The following is a 12,484-nucleotide window of genomic DNA, read 5'->3' as shown; positions in this document are numbered from 1 at the left end:
TTCCATCCCAGACAGGACAGTGCTGTATGATGTCAGGGTAGGAATGGAGTACTTCTGCTCCATAGCACAAGACAAGACCAAAAACCACACAATGCACATTTCAGAGTGCTGAGCATGTTGACGAGGCTAGCACTGGGCTGAGGCCAAGAGTCTTACAAATTGCTCTGCCAAGCAGTTGAGGCATTGTTTCCCTCGTTTCAGTCTTCCAAACAGCACAGTGAAATGAAATCTGTATCAGACTGAGAATGGACACAATGCATGCAAACAGATAGAAAAGAAACATCTCAAATGTTATGGCATAACTTGCACACCTTGCATCTAGAGAATATTGATTTGAAATCCTTGTTTACATCAGTCATCTGGAAATAAAAAGTCAGTGTCAAACAAGTAGAGATACGGTACATCGTTGCCAGGAAGTGACACAAGAGTGCAAGCAAAATCATGTTATTGAAATGCCAGTCACAACTGCTGCACAGGCAATAACGTCTTCAAAATCAACCTCATCACTGGATTGCACCTCAAAAAACCCAGCAGAACAGTGCTCCATTAAAGAGAAGGCAGTTTGTTGTGTGTTTGGGTCAGCCTCGAACAACAACTTTTAGTCACAGCTGGTTTAAGTTCTGCTCATCTGACCACACAGAGATACCGACCTCAGGTCACATAAAACAGGAGGACGTTTTCCAATCCTCTGATGTTTCAGTTAATTAACTCAGGACAGAAACCTGTTAACCACATTCTCCACATGAAAGGTGGCCATAGCAACCAGTTTAAAGCCCTAACTTCAGGATTCTTTCATCACCTTTTTGGTTTTTCAGAACCAGATCTAAAATATCAAAATATTTAAAGACAAAGTAAGTAAATACTTTGATTTGCATGTATGTGGGACTTGAAATGCATTTTGTTAACACTGGATATGACATTCAAGCCGGTAATCAGAGTCTAACAAGCTGAAAATGCTTGTAACTCTATTAGATCATCTAAAAATGCCCAAGTGAACTACTGCAAACATTCTATTATTTGTGCACAGATTCACAGACAGGCAATTCTCCTGTTCCAAGCCAGAATCCTGCTGGAGACCTGGTGGAAATTAGATTTGTTGTGTCTTTTAAAGACACAGAATAAAGGCTTTATGTCGTTTTGATTGGATTATTCTTGACTGCTCTGAATGCTTTAGAGTAATATAACACTTATAACATTACTGTTAATAACTGCTTGTTAGGCTTAGATTTCATTTTAATATTTGACTGATTACTTTCAGTGACTGAACCAGTGTGGCTCCCATGTCTTTCAAACAGCACTTTATTTTTTGTGCTCTTCTGGACATGATCACGTGCATTGTCCAACCATAATCTGTAACTGGCCATACAGTTAGGTCCAAAAGCTTTTTTGACATTTTTCCTTTCTGTACATAATCATACTAAATCAAATAATCAGGATGATTGAAGTGCAGCCTTTCAGCTTTGATTCAAGGGATTTAACACAAATGTTGCATTAACTGTTTCTAAATTGCAGCCATTTTTATACAAAGTCCTCCTATTTCAGAGGCTCAAAAGTAACTGGATAAAGGTTTACTTTTAAAAATGTGGCTGTACATCCTTTTCTTTTTCCCATGGAAATCACTAAATTCTGCATTTCTTTCTTCAAGATGCTCTTCGAGGCTTTTACTGCAGCTTCTTTGTGGATCTCGCTGCCCTTTTGCCTTCAGTTACTGAAAAGCATGATTGAGATCAGGTGACTGACTTGACCATTGAAGAGTATCGCATTTCTTTGTCTTGTGAAACTCCTGGGTTGTTTTTGCAGTATGCATTGGACCAATATCCATTTGCACTGTAAAGCACCATCCAATCAATTGTGCAGCATTTGGCTGAATCTCAGCAGAGAGTATAGCCCTGTACCCTCCAGAATTCATCTTTCTACATCTATCAGCAGTCACATCATCAATAAATACAAGTGACCTGGTTTCATTGGCTGTCACTGCCTGTACCATGTTGAGAAATAATGCGAGATGTTTCAGATAATAAGCTGTTTCTTTCTGACTTCATACTTTTTGCTTCTTTTTTAGATGTCTTCTGATAGTCTAATCTGACTGACTGCACCACCAGGGTGATCCACCCTGGTGGTGTACAGAGGCAAAACACAAAACAAAGTGTCATTTTCCAAAACCTTACACACCTAACATAAAGCATCAGAATAGTGCTGATCAGATAATTCTGCAGTGTTATTTTTGTACAAATGTTTAAATTCATGTCTTAATGAATAAATTAGATAACTTACATTTAACCAAAGGTAGGGGCTAGATTGTAGACAGACAGCTTGATAGTCAGCCAGACCTGATCTACAAAAACATGACATGAATAAGTAACACCAATACCTGAGACTACTCAGTTTTATATAATTGGGCACATATTGTTTAAATAATATTTGCTCCCATACATTTCTTCATCTCCTGACTTTTTTTCTCTCTTATAGAACATTTTTGGAAAATGTCATATTGCATAATACTGAATTTCAGAACACAATGGCCAAGCTAAAAATAGGCGGGGAGACAATAACAGTATTCTCCAGTGCTGCTCTATGCAAAGATCACTACTGCAGGGTGCCAATTTTACAATAAATCAATCATGATAGTGGACAATTGCTAAAGCTTTGCATCCAGTTGGCTTTATCTGAACCAAAAATCTCCAATACTCCCCAACACTGACTACATAGTGATTTTGCACACATTTCTGCTCATTGTCACAGAGTATAAATGTTTGTTTGAGAAACATTTAGAGAAACAAACTTGAAATCTTCATGTGATTGTATTTATTAGCTAATTGTGGCCAATTTATCTGTGGTGTTTATTTATCTTTACAAATCCCATGAAATGAGGAAAAACAAGAACTCTGGAAGTAAGTCTGGAAGTAAGTTCAGAAGTTTCCAACTTCTTGAACTCCGTCTTAGGCCTTTTTGTTTCAACTGTAACTAGGCATCTATAGTTGTATATTTTTTAAAGCCCAGATCATTTCCCGCTGTGCACTGCAGTTCTGTTCAAATATTAGTCACACCCAAGTAAATAATGCAAATAATAGGGTCCATTTTCAGCCATGGATTACAGAAGTGCTTGGTATATTTACAGCAGCAGGCTGTACTGGCTAAGTGAAAATACATTTCAAGGAGACTGCTTATGACGTGTGTTGACACTAAGGAAAATACATTGTAGAATATATCTGGTTTTGTCCTTTAATCTGACCAAAATTATCCCTGCATGTGTGTTGTATATACTGATAACATGTCAATGTTTAATCATTTTCCAGCAATTGAAGCCATTTCTGACGCTCTAACTACACACAGTCATACACAAAATCAAATCATTTTCTTTCAATATGCCTCTACAGCTGCCGTCTATCTTGAAAGCATCTTGAATGGAGGTTGCTTTTGCTACCTCTCTGTAGGCGACACAGCACATGTGTCATGGAGAGCACCAGCACCCGGAGGACACAACAGGAGCAATTACACTTAACTCTTGGCATTTGAGTGACAAGGAAACTGATTCAGAAATAACCCGTAGCACAGAGCGTTGTGAAGTACAAATATCTTTGCTTAAAGGCAGTTTTAAGGTAGCTGAGCCAAAACAACAAGCATGTTGAGTTACTATTTTACACAGAAACTCTTCTTGTTAAAGAATTTCAGTGGGCCTCAATACAACAGTCTGCTTTCTAAGACCACACAGCATGCTAACTGGATAAGATCAGACAGTTCTGCTTTAATATTGTACCAACTTTTCATTGCATGCTCTGCTGATGAGACCGTATTGTAAACAATGGATTTGAAAAATGGATTATATATAATCTTGCTCTCACCCCTGCTGCAGAGGCTGGTATGCGCATGTTCCTCAAGCTCTGGTTCTTTACCAGAGGCCTGGGAGTTTGAGTGTTCTGTACAGTATCTTAGCTGAAGCCACTCTTCAGGTTTCAGGGTTTACTCCTAATACTCCTATTACCAGTGGGATCACTTTGGACCTTACCTTCTACATGTGCTCCAGTTGTTCCTTCAGCCCCTGTTATTGCTCTTTTTTCTTGTGCTCCTTCTTCCAAAATATTTACTGGGATTACCACATCTATCACAACTCATCTACTCCTTGCCAACCAGCTCTATGTCTGGTTGGTTGACCATCAGCTACTTGTCTGTCTAGAATTTGAAGTCCCACAGGATCTTATTGCTGTTGTTCTCAACCACCTTTGGTCTCGTCTCGTCTCGGACTTCTGGTCCATATGCAGCACAGATATTTCTGTACATTACCCCTACAACTATGTTATGTGTCTCAGTGTATGCAGTCCCTGCTTGCATTTTACATCCTGCTACTATGTGCTGGATAATCTCCAGGGCACCTCTGCACAGTCTGAGACTTGGGTCCTGTCGGCTGTGGTGTTCTGGTACTTAGGGACTGTTCTTGTGCTGCCACAGAGTCTCTGTACTGTCCTTTAAGCTTGCCTTTTCTAGCCACTGATAGGATTTCTTGATATTAGCTACTTCCTCTATCTGTTGATGGGGCCCCATGTAAGGGTTGGTTGTCCATGATAGTCTCTCATCTTCCTGTTCCAAATCACCACCTGTCTTCAGCTGCCTGAGGCATTCTTGAGGCAGCTCATCCCAGGAGGATATCTTCTATCGTAATGTATTTACAGAAGCTCCAGATCTGGGATTTTGGATTTTTGGATTTTGACAATCGCTAATTTTCATTCAATTCAATTCAATTCAGTTTTATTTATATAGCGCCAAATCACAACAAAAGTCACCTCAAGGCGCTTTATATTGTACAGTAGATAGCACAATAATAAATACAGAGAAAAACCCAACAATCATATGACCCCCTATGAGCAAGCACTTTGGCGACAGTGGGAAGGAAAAACTCCCTTTTAACAGGAAGAAACCTCCGGCAGAACCAGGCTCAGGGAGGGGCGGCCATCTGCTGCGACCGGTTGGAGTGAAAGAAGGAAAACGGGATGAAAGACATGCTGTGGAAGAGAAACAGAGATTAATAACAGATATGATTCAATGCAGAGAGGTCTATTAACACATAGTGAGTGAGAAAGGTGACTGGAAAGGAAAAACTCAATGCATCATGGGAATCCCCGGCAGCCTACGTCTATTGCAGCATAACTAAGGGAGGATTCAGGGTCACCTGGTCCAGCCCTAACTATATGCTTTAGCAAAAAGTAAAGTTTTAAGCCTAATCTTGAAAGTAGAGATAGTGTCTGTCTCCCAAATCCAAACTGGAAGCTGGTTCCACAGAAGAGGGGCCTGAAAACTGAAGGCTCTCCCTCCCATTCTACTTTTAAATACTCTAGGAACAACAAGTAGGCCTGCAGAGCGAGAGCGAAGTGCTCTAATAGGGTGATATGGTACTACAAGGTCATTAAGATAAGATGGGGTCTGATTATTTAAGACCTTGTATGTGAGGAGCAGGATTTTGAATTCAATTCTGGATTTAACAGGAAGCCAATGAAGGAAGCCAAAACAGGAGAAATATGTCTCTCTTTCTAGTCCCTGTCAGGACTCTTGCTGCAGCATTTTGGATTAGCTGAAGACTTTTCAGCGAGTTTTTAGGACATCCTGATAATAAAGAATTACAGTAGTCCAGCCTGGAAGTAATGAATGCATGAACTAGTTTTTCAGCATCACTCTGAGACAGGATATTTCTAACTTTAGAGATGTTGCGCAAATGGAAGAAAGCAGTCTTACATAGTTGTTTAATATGTGCGTTGAAGGACATATCCTGGTCAAAAATGACTCCAAGGTTCCTCGCAGTGTTACTAGAGGCCAAGGTAATGCCATCCAGAGTAAGAATCTGGTTAGATACCATATTTCTAAGATTTTCAGGGCCAAGTACAATAACCTCAGTTTTATCTGAATTAAGAAGCAGAAAGTTTGCGGCCATCCAGGTCTTTATGTCTTTAAGACATTCCTGCAGTTTAACTAATTGGTGTGTGTTACCTGGCTTCATGGATAGATAGAGCTGCGTGTCATCTGCATAGCAGTGAAAATTTATGCTATGTCTTCTAATGATCCTGCCTAGGGGAAGCATGTATAATGTAAATAGAATTGGTCCTAGCACTGAACCCTGTGGAACACCATAACTGACCTTAGTGTGTGAAGAGGACTCTCCATTTACTTGAACAAATTGGAGTCTATTAGATAGATATGATACAAACCACTGCAGTGCAGTACCTGTAATACCTACAGCATGTTCTAATCGCTCTAATAGGATATTATGGTCAACAGTATCGAACGCAGCACTGAGGTCTAGCAGGACAAGCACAGAGATGAGTCCACTGTCAGAGGCCATATGAAGATCATTTGTAACCTTCACTAAAGCTGTTTCTGTGCTGTGATGAGCTCTGAAACCTGACTGAAACTCTTCAAATAAGCCATTCCTCTGCAGATGATCAGTTAGCTGTTTGACAACTACTCTTTCAAGGATTTTTGATATGAAAGGAAGGTTGGAGATTGGCCTATAATTAGCTAAGACTGCTGGGTCTAGAGATGGCTTTTTAAGTAAAGGTTTAACTACAGCCACCTTGAAGGCCTGTGGTACATAGCCGATTATTAGAGATAGGTTGATCATATTTAAGATTGAAGAATTAATTAATGGCAGGACTTCTTTGAGCAGTTTTGTAGGAATGGGGTCTAAAAGACACGTTGATGGTTTGGAGGAATTAATTATTGAAGTTAACTCAGAAAGATCAATTGGAGAAAAAGAGTCTAACTTAACATCAATGGTACTAAAAGTAGCTGTAGATAATATTACATCTGTGGGATGATTATTGGTAATTTTTTCTCTAATGATCACTCTCTTTCTGCTGATCATAGAACCTCAGGGTGTTGGACTTTGGGTGAAGATCCCTGTACACCATGAGGAGTTTTTGTGTCATAACATCAGTGGCAGCCAGCTTATTATTCCAGCTGCGTATCTGGTGATGGCTAGGGCATACGTATTGATACCTTTGATCTTCCTACTGTTCAGCCAGTTTCTCAGCACCTGCTTTAATTTCTGGGGGTATCTGACTGTGGCAGACCTTCACCAATTTTTGTGTTCCTGGTGGTTTGCGGGATACCCAGGCAGTACTAGTTGTTCCTTATATCTGCTATTCTGCCTTCTGGTAGCACCACCCATTCATTTTGGACCAGCTTACCTCTCTTCATAGTCATTCAGCTACACTTAGCCAGTTGAAGTGACATCCCAATTTTCTGATCCTGGTGAGGTGGAGCTGTGAGTCAATGATTTGCTCAATCCAGAAATACAGGTTGATGGCATCCATGTGCCAGAGGTCACTCCTATATCGATATCGTTATCCACTATTAATGTTGAACTGGCTTAGAGGGGTTGTTTATTTGTGTTTAAGGGTTATTTGTGCTACCATTGATCATGGAGTGCTGTCAGCTTCTTCACCCAGTAATAATGGATTATTTCTGCCATATGTTCTTCCTGTATTGCTTAGTTTCAGTTCTTGGTGTGTCTGTCCTTTTGCTGTTCATCCCTTGTAGCTGAGAGTATACCCTGGATGGATCTCAAAGTACCAGGACATTTATCCTCTTGGCTTCTGCTTCTCTTGTACATCTAGTCTAGAGACCAGACATATGAGTCTTTCTTTGGCAGTTTCTAAAGCCTCAGTTATAGACATCTCAGTGTATTTGTTTTTCATCCAGGATCTCTATCTCTCGTGATACTCTTCTGCATCTCACTTAACTGACTAACGTCCTTCCGGGTTTTACTGATTTTGGCTTCAGGCCTTCTTCTTCACAGGGGGCTTCCTCTGCCTGAATCCTTAATCTTATACTCAAGGGCTTCTGGGATTACTGTTAGAGTGGTATTTATGAGCTCACTGGTTTCAGTGATACTGGTATTGGGGATTGTGCATAGAGCAGTGTTTATATCTGCCAGCATCGCTTCTGAAGGGACTCTGTCAGTGAGCCTGCAGAGTCCTGCTCTTGTTTGGGTGGCTACCTTGAGTCTGACCACAATCTGCATTTGTCATTGCAGGTAGTTGGGCATCGTGTAGTTCAGTTCCACTGCTCTCTTCTTCCAGGGTTGGCTCATTATTTCAGAACTACTCACTGTTGTTGCCACTGTACTGTATCACAGTTTTATCTTGACATTACTGCACTGAGCTATCCGATGCTGAACAAAATTAGAAGCAGCACCCTTCCCTGGTGGCAGCACATAGAAACAAATACAGTAAAAGCTTTAAATTATGAATAACAATAAAAACAACTCTAAAAATACCAAAGTATACAAATATACAAAGTTTGCTTTGTACTATTGCAGTCAGTACCTGAAGGTAAAGACTTGTTAACATAATGGACAGGCAACCATCACAATCAACACGCACCCTTTAATACACAAAAATAGATTTGCCTTTTTAAAAATTAAAATTTCCTTGTCTTTTGAAAGTTTTTAAAACATGTTTAATATCATAATTATGTAAACTGGTACTCTAAGCACTACAGTATTTACACAAAAGTCAACGTACATACACGCAGACATGCTAGTATACATAATTTGGCCTGAAGTCACAATAAACCATTGTGTTTCCACAACACAGTTACACATTTTTTGTTTGTCCCAGCTGTTCTGGTGTCAGTTTTATTCCCTGCTTCCCTTTGTGTGTGTATGTCTCTTTTTCAGATGCTGACATTTCCCACCTGTCCACCAGCCACCCCCATTGTGTTTTCTCTTGTGCCTGACTTCCCGCACAGCTGGTACCCCTCTCCTCTGCTGTGTCTCAATCACTTATTATATGCTAATCCTAAATGTGTTTAGATTAGGTAGTGGTTAGCATGGGATAAAATGGTGGAAAAAGAGAATGATGTTAAGCTCTCTGCCAAAGAGCAACAATTGTGTATTTGTGACCGTGTTGCGTTTAGTAGTACAATTGAGAACTGGAGTAAGAGTTGGGTTGTCATTACAAAGGTTTTATATCTTTTTTTTTCTTGCATAAAAAAAAAAACTGTCATTTGTTTATATTCCTGAATTTGATTTTTGATTCAGAGGAGGCTCAGGTGTATGGTGTTTCATAAATAAAAACAAGCAACAGAGCAAGGCTACAATATTAAAGTGCTCAAAACAATAATCATCAAATGAATCTTGACTCATGATAGTAAAAATCAGTATTGCATATCCTGAATACCACAGCATAGCTCAGCATTGTTGCAATACAGAAGCATCCGCTCATGGTCACATTTTTTGCCCTTTTCCAAATGAATGCTTCCTTGAAGAAAATATAACATGACACTGACTTACATTTACTCCAATAGCCGCCACAGTGACTGCATTCAAAGCCAGCAGAGAACCTGAGTTACAATAGGTTAAAACATCTGCAGGAAATATGTGATAGCATCATCAAGAAGAATGTTTCATGTTTACATGGTGGGTGATTGTTCAGTTATGGCAAATGCAAATATTCAGTATTTGTTTTCAGTCTTTCATTTACTGTTAGAAGATAATGTTTGGCGGGTAATGTAGCCGGTCTGCCATTAAGTTGTAATGTTATCAAGCTGCTCGAAGCAGTTAATGTTTTTTTTTTTTTTTTTTTTTTTTTTAACAATTTAGACTGTCAGTTTAATAGAATCGTTCATATATATTTTCTTGTAACAACCTCTTGCATCAGAGTCATATACAGCAAATATGTTGCTACTTTCTGGTTTCATATACCTCTGCCCAGAAGGTGATATTTTAGGTAATGCTTGCACGCGTATCTGTCATTCTGGGGGGTCATGTTAGCAATCCATAATCTGGCTTACATCGGCCACGGTCTTCAAGGTGACCTTAACATGATTACTTGGTTGACAATCAATTAAAAAAATTAGAAACTATGATTCTTACAATTATAAATATTACCAATATATAGAAATTCCCTTCTAAAAATTTGAAATAGCATGTCACATTTGATATTTGACCTCTCCTTCAAGGTCATTAGATTGATATGAAGGTCAAAGCGATTATGGTGCACTATAGAACTATTTCAATCTATGTTTCTATTGACATTTATGTTTGTAATGACAACATTTAGAGCATGTAGGGAATGTTATATGGGGATTCTAAGGTTCACGTTACTTTGGACCCCTGACCTCCTCTTCAACGTCAAATAACCTTTCATTAGGTCATTTCATTTGCATCGTATGTTTCACATCTGCCTTTCTTTCAAGTTAACCCCAAACTGCATTCTATCTTTAAAGAAAGTATTGCAAAGAGAAATTCAATGAGCTGCTTAGTTTATTCTAAATATACTGTAGTGTTGTTTAATAAGCTCAAGTTATTCATGTTCAGGTACTTATAGTAAATACTTACTATTCATAAACATTCTGTCATGCTACTGGATTTTTACTGTAAACTATTTAAAGTATGTACAAAAAGAACAAAGAAAATAATACTATTAAAAGTGAATATTAGTGGAAGAGTGAGCTGCCTTGGCAGAGGTTTGCACTCTCAAAGTGGTTCTTGTTTGCTATGAAATAAGGAGGGACAGGCCTCATCTGGCCATAAAACTGCCTGCCAGTCAACTGTCCAATTTTGTCTGAGCCTCTGAAAATGGGGTATTAAGTATTGAATTTCTGTAATTCCCAATCACCTTATGCAATGCTCTTGCCAAAACCCTTAAAAAAAGCTAAAACTCAGCACTTCAGTCACATGTTGAGTGTTTTCTTTAATAACCACCGTGGTGGTGTACAGAGGCAAAACCATTAAAAATGTGTAAATATTCAGAAACTTATGGACGAGACTGTAGCTACTCACCATCAAGCTGGCTATGAAGATGATAAAGCTGCCTCATACAAGTATTCAAATACCTCCCTGGGCAATGGTAACAACACCAACTTTTGCTATCAAAATTTTGGTAAAGGTATTTACGGTACAGCCTTTTACTATTACATTTGCAATACTGTATTGCATTCTATCTGTAAAAGCTGCATTTCTCTATGTTGTTATGAATGGAGGGTTGAAAATAAGATCCAAAATAAAGAACAGCAGGCAGACAGCCAGAATGAATAAACAAAAGTAAACTTTAATAAAAACTTACTGGGGAAGTTATAAAAGGAGATGGCAGGGAAAACAACTATAACTTAAATGTAACTCGAGAATTCAGGTAATAACAGACCAAAAGTCCAAGCGAAAGAAAGAAATAGTAATCTGATGAACGAACAGCGTAAGTCCGAAAGGTTAACCAAACACTCCAGCAGAGAGTAGAGAGACTGACGCAATAGCACGTCAAGATGAGCTGACAAATGAAAAGGAGAAAGTTTAGAGTATATACAAAGATAAAAAGGTTAACGACAGATAAAAAGGTTAACGACAGCACAAAACTTCGAGCAAAAAGAAGCAAAAATAATAAACCAAAGTAAAACAAAGTGCCAACAAAGAGTGAGACCTCACACACAGAAAAACAGGGTTTTCTGTTTTGAATGTATAGGCGCCAACATGCCCTGAATTGGATAAGTGGTTAAGAAAATGAATGGATGTATTTCAAAATTCTTGGACATGGTAATAAATCTACAATGAATGAAAACTGAGTAATTTATAATAAACTACATGTCTAAATTATCTCGGATAAAGATAATTAACACCCATGTTGAAAGTCATCTGTACTGAGACGTTTTGTAGGCTACACAGCAAAATTTTGTTCACTTCCTGGTATGCACACAGATTTACGACAGAGACATGGGGAACACGGGGAGATACAGTATCTCCAGAGCTGGGATGCAGTTCATCACGTCGCAGAGAGCCTAGAGAGCCTGATAATGGGGAGATGTATGGGTCTGTATATGTGGGAAGTTTTGTGTCTGTGTGTAACAATGAGAGAAGATGAGGCAGAACTAAAACGTCGCACATGGTGTTCTGATGAACTGTGGGAATAACAATGGAAGGATTATATTTGTGACCGTGATGCTGTGTCTGTCTCTGCTCACAGTTAAGTCTGATTAACCCCTGTTTCTTTTCTCTCTCTTTCTTTGTCTTTTTCGATCTTGAGATCGAAGTGCAGACCCTTCATGATCTGTGGGTCCTCTGCAATCTTAAATAATAACAGCCCTCTGAAACGATGGCAGATCGGTTACAATCAGTTTGTCACTTTTATTGTTAAAGGTTGAACATCAAATTTAGACCATTCTTGCAGAAAGTTGGCTTCTTAAATGGAACTGTTTTTAATTTTTTTTTTTTTTTGTTGTAGCTTGGTATGGTACTTTACTAAATGTAGAATGTCTGCAGCTAAGAAAATTATAACATTGATTTGGTTTTTTTTCCGGGGTTTTTTCTCTTTTTTACCCAGGCTGCCTCTTTGGCCACTTGGACACCTCAGTGCTCTTTGGCATTGGTCCTGCTTTGCCTGTGTCACAGCAATAGTGAGATTAAACCTATCCAAACAATGACTAAACGCAAAACTAAACCAGGAACAACAAACGCAAACAGTGCGAGGAAAAAACAACAAAAAAGATCACAGCTATGCAAATT

The sequence above is a fragment of the Oreochromis aureus genome, linkage group 1 (genome assembly GCF_013358895.1).
Source record: "Oreochromis aureus strain Israel breed Guangdong linkage group 1, ZZ_aureus, whole genome shotgun sequence".
NCBI lineage: Eukaryota > Metazoa > Chordata > Actinopteri > Cichliformes > Cichlidae > Oreochromis > Oreochromis aureus.
This window is presented reverse-complemented; position numbering follows the sequence as displayed.